Genomic DNA, 10,589 nt, shown 5'->3' with positions numbered 1-10,589 from the left:
CTGATAAAAAAATCAATTGTTACTAAGAAGAACTTCAAACGTGCGAATTATGCGGCTATTAATGATTATCTGAGTGGTATTCTTTGGGATGGGGAACTCAGGGATAGAACTGTTGACTGCGCTGTTGATTTCTTATATATGCATTTGAATTATGCGATCGCATGTTTTGTGCCTGATCGTACTGCGTATAGGTCATCTTTTCCTGCTTGGTTTTCTGGAGAGCTAATTGCACTTATTAGAGCCAAGAAGAAAGCTCATTGCAATTATAAAAAGTCTGGCTCACTTACAGATTACCTCGAGTTTTCAAATGCTAGATCGAAGTGTAGGGCTCTCTCCAGAAAGACTTGGAGTGACTACGTGCGGAGTACTGAATCTGCTATCTCTAGAGACGCAAGGGTTTTCTGGAGCTTTGTCAATAACATTCGTAACAAAAATTCGTCTCCCTCATGCATTCGAGCTGGTAATAATCTTGTTAAGAATGATCTATTGCGAACTCTTTTGCTGATTACTTCGAATCGGTGTACGCTCGGGATAGCTCCACATGCGTGGATTTTGTGAATGAGTCTGACTTGAGCTTAACAAATATTGATATAGGTATTGGAGAGGTCTTTGCGTATGTAAACGGGCTGGATACAGGAGCTAGCCCGGGTATCGACGGCATCCCACCGATGTTTTTTAAATCATGTAATTTCATTATGGCCAGAATACTATGGTTGATTTTTTGTAAATCGTTGTCATGCGGCACATTTCTATCTGCTTGGAAAACATGTATCGTAACCCCGATTTTTAAGGGTGGCGATGAGACCTTGGCCTTCAACTACAGACCGATTAGCAAACAATGCATCATGCCAAAGATATTTGAAAATATTATAACCATGAAATTGTCGCAGTTGCTAAAAAATATTATCATAATTGAGCAGCATGGTTTTATGAACTCGCGTTCAACAACTACCAATCTAATTCTCTATCACGATTACATTGTCACGGCGCTGGAAGAGGGCCTACAGGTGGATGCCGTTTATACCGATTTCAGTAAGGCGTTTGATACCGTGAATCATGCGATCTTGGTTAGTAAACTGCGTGCTCTCGGTATGGGTGGAAGTCTCTTGGAATGGTTGGCAAGTTTTATTTCGGACAGATCCCAGATCGTTAAACTCAATAACACCTATTCTCGTAACATATTGGTTGCATCGGGAGTCCCCCAAGGGTCACACTTGGGCCCTCTACTGTTTAATATTTTTATTAATGATATAAAGCAGGTATTTGCTCATTCCAGATTTCTGCTTTATGCCGATGATCTTAAGGTCTTCAGAAGGGTCTCTAACCTGAGCGATGCTCTTCTGTTGCAGCGGGATCTGCATGGTCTAGACTCTTGGAGTAAAAGAAATGGATTGGATTTTAATGTCGCAAAATGCCATGTCGTTCACTTCAGTCGGAGAAGGGTTGGCTGCATTCATGAATATGATTTAAGTGGTACCCATCTCACTGCCGTTGACTCCATACGTGATCTCGGAGTAATTTTTAGCAGCGATCTATCTTTCGACAAACATATCTCTCATATTACAACGTCTGCATTTAAAAAGCTTGGCTTCATAAACCGTTCGTGTAAACTGTTTTGCGACGTGAAAACGCTTAGGCTTTTGTACTGCTCCCTTGTTAGGCCGCAACTGAAATATGCCTCAATTATCTGGTCTCCCTTTTACTCGAGCCGGAGCGCCCTATTGGAGAAAATTCAACATTATTTTCTTCGTAGGATTAGCTATAAGCTGGGGAAACCGATGAGCATCTTTGATCATGATTACGACCACGTGATGAAAGAAATGCTTTTTTTAACCTTAAAAGATCGTAGGGTTTTGTTGGACTTGGTCTTTATTTCTAAGATAGTGAATGGATCTATTGACTGTTCGGAATTGCTAGAGCGCATCGAGCTTCATGTGCCTGGTAGAACGCTTCGATCCAGTCAAGTGTTTTCAGTGGAGGCTCATCGCACATCCTATGGTATGCATAAGCCGCTGAATCGCCTTTGCTCATTGGCTAACGATTTTGCGCCTCACATGGACTTCTTTAGTATGGGTCCAGTTGCGTTAAAAAGGGCCTTTATTCGTTGTGTTGTTTAATTAGACTCTTTATTGCGTTATTGTCTAAGCGTATTTAATTTTAATCATATCTCGCTATTTAATTTAATTATATCTCGCTATATTCGTGTTCTCTTGCGACTGTGCTTTCTTTTATGTACTTTTTTTCTATGTATTTTTTTGTATACTAGAGGGATCTTTTCCCGTTAATGTGAATTAAATAAATAAATAAAAATTAATCGAAACGTTAGATCAAATACAAGAATTTTAGTAAAAAGTTCTACGTAGACAGTTTGGAGAAAAATTAGTTTCAAATTTAAAATAAGATATAATTTAGAAAAAAAAGTACTCGTAATTATTTATAATATTTAAATATTCAATATAACAAAAAGTCTAGTAGTTGTGATATAATTACAAATTAGATATAGCAGATACATTTTATATCAAGCGTGTCGAAATTGAAAATAATTACAAAATAATAGTTTATATTACAAAATAATAGTTTATTTCCATTAAAATACTTTTGTAAAAATTAGTCAATAACATTTAGTTTGCGAGAAGCCTTTCTTTTCAATCATTTATATCTTGAAAATTATTAGTGCCTCGACATTTTCACTGACAAGGGACATGTCACAACTGTCCGGAACCGATTTGATTCTTCTTCAAATATGTTGTTAAATACACAAATCTAAAAGACACGTATTTTTTTATATGTGCGGATATTGAGTTTTAAGGAGTGAAACACCCCTTTAAAGAAAAACGGTATTTTTCTTTAGGATCGAATATCTGGTAAACTATAAAAGGTAGAAGAAAAAGACGTACAACAAATTTTAATGGCTTGAAGAGTACTTTAAAGTTATATGAACAAAATTTTTTTATTTTTATTTTTTTTTAAATACCCCATCACTTAATTTTTTTTTTTCAAAATAAAAAAATTTTGTTCATATAACTTTAAAGTACTCTTCAAGCCATTAAAATTTGTTGTACGTCTTTTTTTTCTACCTCTTATAGTTTACCAGATATTCGATCCTAAAGAAAAATACCGTTTTTCTTTAAAGGGGTGTTTCACCCCTTAAAACTCAATATCCGCACATATAAAAAAATACGTGTCTTTTAGATTTGTGTATTTAACAACATATTTGAAGAAGAATTAAATCGGTTCCGGACAGTTGTGACATGTCCCTTGTGAGAAAAAATCGTCTTCAAAGCCAGAGAATTTGATGGTGTGCTCCATACATAGTTTTTCAGTTACATCTTTATAATTTAACAAAGTTAAGAAAATATTTTTTGCAGTTTTTTCATTTTTTGCGGTTTTTTGTTGAATATAATTTCAGTGTTAAAAATGCTTTATCACTATTTACTACAATTTTAAGAAATCTGAAAGTGCAAATTATCATGGATAAGATTAATAAGGCCTATATTTTCGGAGAGGTTGCAAGTGAAACATATCTCATGTATTTTACGAGCTCTTTAATGAAATTTATTAATTGAAAAATAATAATATATTTAATCAAAAAGACAAGCGTAAAATGCAAATTCCGGTTGAACGTGTGTGTGCGCGTGTGTATGCGTATGTGCGCGTCAGCGTGTGCGTGTGTGTGCGTGTCTGTGGATGTGTGTTAATTTTGCTGTCTCTCTCAAACTTTGCAAATTTGAAATACATTTTCTTTCTCTACTTAATAGAATGAATACAAATTGTTTATTAGTTCAAATTTTTCTGTAGTCAAAAATTTTCTATATGCCTGCATAGTGACCATTTTATCCCAGTCCCTGTAATGTGGTGCCCTTTCCTAATATTTTTGATATTAGGTAATGATTTCGATTGAATAATTATATTTATAATTTGAATTAATGTGATAAAAATATATTTTAAGCATTTTTTATTAATATTTCATCATTAATTCGATATTGCAAAAAAATTAACAAAATATAGCATTGAAATTTTATTTGAACTTCAGCTTTGTTGTGATTTTGTGCGAGAATGATTTCTAAGCATTTTGTATCATAATAAACAACAAAAACGCAGAGTAATATACACTCGGCCAAAAAAGCAGTACACTTAAAAAGTAGTAAAAAATTGTAAAACTTCAAATATGTATAACTCAGATAATAATTATGATATCGAGGTGCTTCAAATACGAAAATAAGGCTTGAAGTCTAGTTTAAAAGAATTTTAGTGTCAATTACGTGAATAATCAGTTTTGCAATGGCGAACGACAGAGTAAGAACCTGCAAAACTGATAAATAGAAGATCCACGTCCAAGTTATGTTAATCTGAAGAAAGTCGATTTTTTTAACGACAAATATATTTAACGACAAATTATGACTTAAAATGTGTGTTTGCTATCTTTATCAATTTGTTCCGTTAAAGCTCATTTTAAAGAGAAAAGTTTGAATTTTCACACGCTTTTTATCCCATTGAGCTACGTCAACTCATTTCCTCCGTGCAATTCAGGAAAGTGGACCTTGTATTTATCAGTTTTACAGAATTGCAAAATTGATTATTCCACGTATAATCGACACTAAAATTTTTTCAAACTTCAAGCTTTATTATTGTTTTGGAAACATTTCGATATTATAATTATTAGCTGAAATATAAATATTTAAAGTTGTACAATTATTTATTACTTTTCAAGTGTACCGTGTATACTTTTTTAACCAAGTGTATTAAAAAATTTTTGTGCCAAAGTCTCTTAGAAAGAAATGGGGACTGCTTTACCTCAACCACTGTATTTTTAAAAAATTTTTCTATTAAAAAATTGCTATGGGAATCAGTGTTGTGAGACGGGCCGGGGTTTCTCGCGCATGCGCGGCCATAATGGCTGTTAGCAGTGATGTATCTATCTGTAGTGAAGAGGTGGTAGGAGATAGGGCGCTGACGGTTGACACTCTTGGCGGGAAGACTGAACGGACAACACAGGTTAGGTATTAGTTGATAAGTTAATATTAATATAATTAATATAATATGGATAATGAAATTGGAAAAGGAGTTATTAAAAAACGCAGAATTAGAGACTTCCAAAATTCTTGGTTAGATGAGAATATTTTTAAAGGATGGTTAATTATCCTACAGATAATAAAGCGCTTTGTATTGCATGCAATAAAACTATCAGATGTTGTAAAACAGATTTAGTTCAGTACTCACAGACGGTCAAACATATAAAAAATTTTAATTCTTCTAATTATAAAGCCACCGATAATAATAATAATAGTACTTTAACGCATAAAAATAAAGTAAAACGCGCGGAAATTAAATTATCAGTTTTTTTTGCAGAGCATAATGTAGCTTTTTATACCGCGGATCACTTTATTCCATTGATAAAAGATATTTGTATAGAACCCAAAGTTGTGCAAGATCTTACACTTGGTCGAAATAAGTGTGCAAATATTGTTAAACACGTAATTGCAAAACGCGAAATTGAGAAAATTGTTGAACATTTAAAAACATGTAAATTTTCCATTTTAATTGACGAAAGTACAGACATAACTGATAATAAAGTAATGTGTTTGCTTGTTAAATATGTATCGCCCGTAAATAAAAAAATTATAACACAATTATTAGAATTGTTACCCTTAGATGCTACTGATTGTTCCGCGAGTAAAATTTTCCAAATATTTAAAAATTTTTTAGAAGATAAAGAAATTACGATTAAAAATATTGTTGGAATGGCTTGCGATAATGCATCTGTTATGATTGGATGTAATAATTCTTTTATGTCTCATCTTAAAGTAGAAGTTCCACACTTAATAACGTTAAATTGTATTTGCCATTCCTCCGCGCTTATTCCTAGCAAAGCTTGTTCTAAATTACCTTCTTCTTGCGAAAGTTTGATTCGAGGAGTTGCCACTTATATTTCGGGCAGTGCAAAAAGATGTGCAATTTTGGGTGAATTTCAAGATTTTTTTGAAGTCCAAAGATGTAAAATATTAAAATTATCAGAAACGAGGTGGCTTTGTTTGCATAAATGTGTTGTCAGACTTCTCGATAACTGGGAAGTTTTGAAAATTATTTCGTTTTAGCATCAATAGAAGATAAAGTCAAATCTGCCGGACTTCTTTTAGAGTACTTCAATGATAATTCTGTTAAAGCCTATATGCTATTTTTAAAATATTCATTAAATTTTTTCAATAATTTTAATGCCTTATTTCAGTCGCGTAATATATTAATACATAAATTATTTGAAAATAGTCTGCAATTAATTAAACAGATAGCTCAAAATTTTTTAAAAGTTGATCTTTTGAAAGATATTAATTTAGATATAAACGATAAAAATAATTATCAAAGTTTAGAAAATGTTTATGTAGGACCCGAATGTGAGAGCTTTTTGGAAACGTTATCTTTGGAATGCGCAGAACAAATGTTTGGATTTTTACATTACTGCAGTTCGAGAAATGCTTAAACGTTTGCCTTTTAGAGATACACTCTTCCAGCAATTAACTTTTTTGGATCCTAAAGTTGCTTTATATGACGAAAGTAGATTAAAAATTAAAGATTTAACTTTTATCGCGAAACGCATAAATCATGTTGATATTACAAATTTAGCTTTCGAATGGCGAATTTTACCATCAGTTTTTAGTGAAGAACAAAAAAAAGAATTAGCTTGTTTAGAAATAGATGAAATGTGGAAAAATATTGTAGAATTTAGAAATTTTGATGGAAAAAAGATGTTTCCAAATTTAGAATCATTAGTTGAAATAGTTCTTTCTTTTCCTCACTCAAATGCCGAGGCGGAACGAATATTTTCTATCGTAACGGACGTAAAAAATAAAAAAAGAAATCGATTATCGAATGAAACAGTTTCATCAATTTGTATAGTTCGGTCAAGTTTTCAAGCTCAGAATATCAATTCTATTAATTTTGAAATAGATTCTAGACATCTCGAACTGCATAATGCACTAAATTTATATGGAGAAAAACACAAATCTGATAGTGTTTAATATTTGCTTCATTATTTTTATTTTTGCTTTTTATTAATTTTATTTTGCACAATAAGTTTTAATTTCAAGGAAGTCAAGTAGATATTTCATAATGCATGCTATATGTATATATATTTTATTATTAATAATTATTTTTTGTTTCAGATATATCTTATTTGTTGTATAAGATTATAAAAAATGTGCAATATTTTTATTTTTAAGTTTTTTAAATTTTATTATTTAATATTTAAGTTGTTTTATTTTAATAATTAAAAATTATTTAATTATATAATATTTAAATATAATATAATTGTTAAATATAATATAATATAATTGTTGTGTATAGTGATTATTAATTTTATAATACAATACTTTTATTTTTTTAAATAATTATAGATATTTTTTGTTTTATTGTAATATGCGTCTAATTAATGTGTAATTATTTTATTGTAACATGTGATATTATTTTTTTTTTATTTTAATATTAATTAATATGAATTATATTTTAATATTTAATATAAAATTATTATTATTTTTTTTATCTAAAGAAATTTATTTTTAATTTTATAAATATATTTTTGTTTCACGAATACTGATAAGGTTTTTGGCAGTTTTCCTTATCCTTCTTATCCTTGCAACAAATGTTGGTATTCGTTAATTTTTTCTGCCAAATAAAATATTTTATTTTGTTTATTATTAATTTGGCCTAAAGTTATTTTAGTAACCTTCCCGGATTTACTACACACATACGTAAATACATATAAACATACGTGATTTTATTTGTAATTTGAAGAAAAATATGTAATATATATTTAATAATACAATATATATGTATATATATGTATATATGTAATTGTGCATATGTATGCTGTATTATTAATTATATATTACAAATTTTTCCTTATATTACAAAAAATTTTGCAGAATTATGTGATCATGGTACATCTTTTTATCTGTACATATACCTCACTGATGCTATGTCCGCCGCGCATGCGCGAGAAAACCCGGCCCGTCTCACAACACTGATGGGAATATTGCCATCTCTTGTAAGCTTTCTATACTCATTGAAATATGTAGTATAAGATAGATCTTATTAGCATACTTAACTTTACATAACTTTATATAATATCTCTCTTAATCATAGAACGTACAGTGAAATGAAGCAGGCAGCTTACCTTATATTCAGATCTTTAAAAAATCGAATTTTTTTTATCTTGTTGCAAAACACATCCAATCACACTCACGTGATGGCAAAACAGAGACAGAAGTAATATGAAATTCTAAGCGCAGATAACAACACTAATCGGAGAGATAAGTACAAGGTTAAGTACCCTCCTAAAAAGATATTAGCTATTTTCACTATAACGCACCAACATCCTCGGATGATTGTCATAGCTAATTTATTTCTTAATATATATTTCATATAGAGTCTTTAAAATTCTTAACGTTAGTTTACGCCGGCTGAAAGAAGCGTTATTTATTACAAACAGTCATTGTTTAAAGCAAAAGAAAAAATATCGGATCGAAAGGTCTGAATAGCTTAGTGGTAAGAGCAATCGCCCGGCAAGCGAAAGACTCGGGTTCAATTCCGCGACTTCGGCCCGATATTTTTTTCACCTATATCTCTTTAAGAGGATTAGAGGGGAATATAGAAATTAAAATTCTCGAATTGAGAATTAATTCCGCAGTAAATCTTGGCAATGTATCAAGCAAAATTTTCGTGCTTCGTTCACATTATCAAAGTTCTATCGAAAAAATAAATTTTTGCTATAACGCGTACGGTTCTCATAGCCAATTTATTTCTTAATATATATTTAATATAAAGAGCTGTTATAGTCCAAATGACTGTAACCAATATTAAAAATGTAACGATAGCACCGTTACTTAAAATATATATATTCTTTCCCTAACTAACCGTCTCTTTCTTCCTAATCCCTCTCTATCGCTCTGTCTCTCTCTCGGTCGTTCACACACTCGCTTTGTCTCACTCACTCGCTAACCATCTCGCTCGCTCTCTATCTATCCTTCTTGCTTGTTCATCCCCTCTCACTCGCTCGCTTCGTCTCGCTCGTTCGCTCATGCTATCTCACTCCTGCCCCACGCCGCCAGACCTCGAGAGTGGGGCGGCCGGCCGGGTATATAACGGCGCTCGGCCAGCATACCGGGACCAGATCCTATTCTGCGATCCTACCTAGTAGACGCTCCAGAATACAACCACGGGCTAAGGCGTTTCTTAGTTCAGACGAGTCTTCGACATCCTGACATCTGTTCGTGCTAAGGGGTTTCTTAGCTCTGCCGAGTCTTCGGCTTCCTGCTACTTTGATCGGACTAAGGCGTCTTTTAGCTCCACCGGGGGTATCCGGCACTCTAAGACCCGCTGGGTCAAGGTGTTTCTCGACTCCGCCAGGAGACCTGGCCTCCCCCGAAGGGCTGACGTAGCAGCACTCAGTCCTTCCGAGCCACCTTGTATATACCGCCTGCGCTTGGCTTCCGAGCTACCTTGTATATTGCCTACGCTTGGTTTTCGAGCTACCTCGTATATCGCTTGCGCTTGGCTTCCGAGCCACTTGATAGAAACCGCCTGCGCTTGACTTCCGAACCATTTTGTATATACCTCTTTCGCTTGGCTTCCGAGCCACCCGGTAGACATCGCCTGCGCTCGGCTTTCGAGCCTTGTATACCGTCTACGCGTGGCTTCCGAGCCACCTTGTATATCGTCTGCGCTTGGCTTTCGAGCCACCTAGTATATCGCCTGCGCTTGGCTTTCGAGCCAACTCGTTTATCGCTTGCGCTTGGCTTCCGAGCCACCTTGTATATACCGTTTGCGCTTGGCTTCCGAGCCACCTTGTATATACCGTTTGCGCTTGGCTTCCGAGCCACCTTATAATTATTCACCTCCTCATTGTAAATATCACATCTGACAAAATAAAGACTGTTTGCCTATAACCGAGGAGTCATGCAAGTTTGAGTCTCCCCTTCTCTTGAACCCTGACGCCGGCGAGCCGATCCGCGCGCTCGAGAAAGGTGTCCGCGTTACAAAATATTAATTAGTAATAAGAATTAATTTAATATTATTAAAAATAAGAATTATTAAAATATTACAGAATATTTTTAGCTCATAAAAAGAGCGCTTTCGCTAAACGCTCGCCATGCAAAAACACTAACGCAGCGAGACACGCACGAAATATCGGAAATCGCGGGATGCAAGCGAAGAGTCGGGACTCCAACCTGCTTCGCTTCCACTTAAATAAAAAACGCGTGAATATTTCTTAACCAATCAAGGGCCTGTTTCTAAGGGCCCTCTCCGAAAGAAATCAAGGAACCGAGTACCACGTAAGACCAAGAACTAGACCGCAGGAGTCAGTCGCTAATTAAATCACAAACCGGCAAGAAGAACAATAGCTTCTAACGAGTAAAAAAAAGTAGATTGCTAAACCAATAAACGCTAAGAAATACGGACGCGCATGACGAAGAATTAATGTTAGGGATCGAATCCAATAATTAAAACGAGAGTTAAGTCATATTTGTGCGAAATTTATTAATAAAGAAAGAAATAGCAAAAAAAAGAGGAGAGAGGTATTATTGGGGGTGACTGGA

At 33.7% G+C, this 10,589-nt stretch overlaps 1 pseudogene; it reads left to right on the top strand.

The window, feature by feature from the left end:
* Nucleotides 1–5,040: 5,040 nt before the first annotated feature.
* On the top strand, nt 5,041–6,095 carry LOC145941421 (protein FAM200C-like; annotated as a pseudogene).
* The last annotated feature ends 4,494 nt before the right edge of the window (nt 6,096–10,589 follow it).

This window comes from Prenolepis imparis, unplaced genomic scaffold, assembly GCF_030444845.1.
Source record: "Prenolepis imparis isolate NDT839.2.m4 unplaced genomic scaffold, iyPreImpa1.0 SCAF_10, whole genome shotgun sequence".
NCBI lineage: Eukaryota > Metazoa > Arthropoda > Insecta > Hymenoptera > Formicidae > Prenolepis > Prenolepis imparis.
This window is presented reverse-complemented; position numbering and strand designations above follow the sequence as displayed.